We start from the raw sequence: 1,160 nt of genomic DNA, 5'->3' as shown, positions 1-1,160 counted from the left end.
GTTACAGATTCAAGAAGCCTAAGGAGGTGTGACAAGTAAATTCAGTACATTGCTCTGAACAGGAGAATTTACTATACACGCCAAGTGGTGACTGCAAGAGGTTCAGGGACTAGATGTAGTAAATTATCAATATTAATTTCCTTATTTTAATGGTTGTATTGGAGCATCTAGTCGGTATCTTACTAACCAATGATTTTTTTTAAGTGTTCTTTGCACTGTAGTTGCAACTTTTTCCTCTAGGTTTTAGATTACTTTAATCTACTTTAAATCTAGGTTTGAGATTATTTTAAAAAGTCTTGAGAAAAAAAAAAAAAAAGGAAGGAAGAAAACAACGAGACCATGCCATTGGTATTTTAAAATTCTAAGCCGGATGCAAGCTAGAGTCCATTTTAGAGCCGGGTGCCCACTGTCTCCGCCTTCAAGGATCTAATGGAAGAAGTGTGCGCACACAATTCATTTTGGCGAAACGGAAAAAGGTGGTTTAGCCTTGACTTTTCGGCGGAGGGGGCTAACTGTGCTCTCCCATCGGAGGCGCCCGCCCCGGCTCCGCAGCGGGGAAGCGGGGCCCGCTCCGCAGCCGAGGCCCGAGGCCCGAGTCCCGACCCCGCCTCGGCCCCGCGAGCCCCGCCGCGCAGCCCCGGCCGGGGAGACGCCCTCCAGCCCCCGCCCAGCCCCCGCCCACCCCGCGCGCCAAGTCGTCTTCCGCCCGCGGGAAGCGACGCCGAGCGTTATGCGAGTCGGAGGGAGGTGGGAGAAGGGTGCGTCTCTCCCAGCCAGAAGACAGAATTCTTGGGCCCCAGGCGTGGTGTGCTCAGTGAAATGTATACTTTAAAAAGAAATAAATTTTTTAAGTTAAAAAAACCGTAAAAGCAAACATCTACCAGGAGTGGGGTTCGAACCCACGCGGACATTGTCCATTGGATCTTAAGTCCAACGCCTTAACCACTCGGCCATCCTGGTACAGGCGAACGGTCTGCATTTCACTCTTCCTACAAGCCGTATTCCACCGTCCTCGAACCCTCCCGGAAGAGTTTCTGAGGAGACTTTGCCGCTGTTTTCCCGGTTTTCCCACCCCGAGCTGGAGCGACCTCCCCGCCAGGGCCTCGGTTTCCCGCCGCCGCCGCAGCTCACTGTTGCCCCCGGCCCGGCGCGGCAGGGAA

General features: G+C 52.8%; 1 non-coding gene across 1 annotated transcript; it reads right to left on the bottom strand.

Moving 5' to 3' along the window:
- Positions 1-878: 878 nt before the first annotated feature.
- TRNAL-UAA (transfer RNA leucine (anticodon UAA)) lies at positions 879-960 on the bottom strand. The gene has a single exon. It is a non-coding gene; the product is annotated as a tRNA-Leu (tRNA).
- Between the last annotated feature and the right edge of the window lie 200 nt (positions 961-1,160).

Source organism: Prionailurus viverrinus, chromosome B2 (assembly GCF_022837055.1).
Source record: "Prionailurus viverrinus isolate Anna chromosome B2, UM_Priviv_1.0, whole genome shotgun sequence".
Taxonomy (NCBI): domain Eukaryota; kingdom Metazoa; phylum Chordata; class Mammalia; order Carnivora; family Felidae; genus Prionailurus; species Prionailurus viverrinus.
Note: the sequence above shows the minus strand (reverse complement) of the source record. Positions and strands in the feature narration are given on the sequence as shown.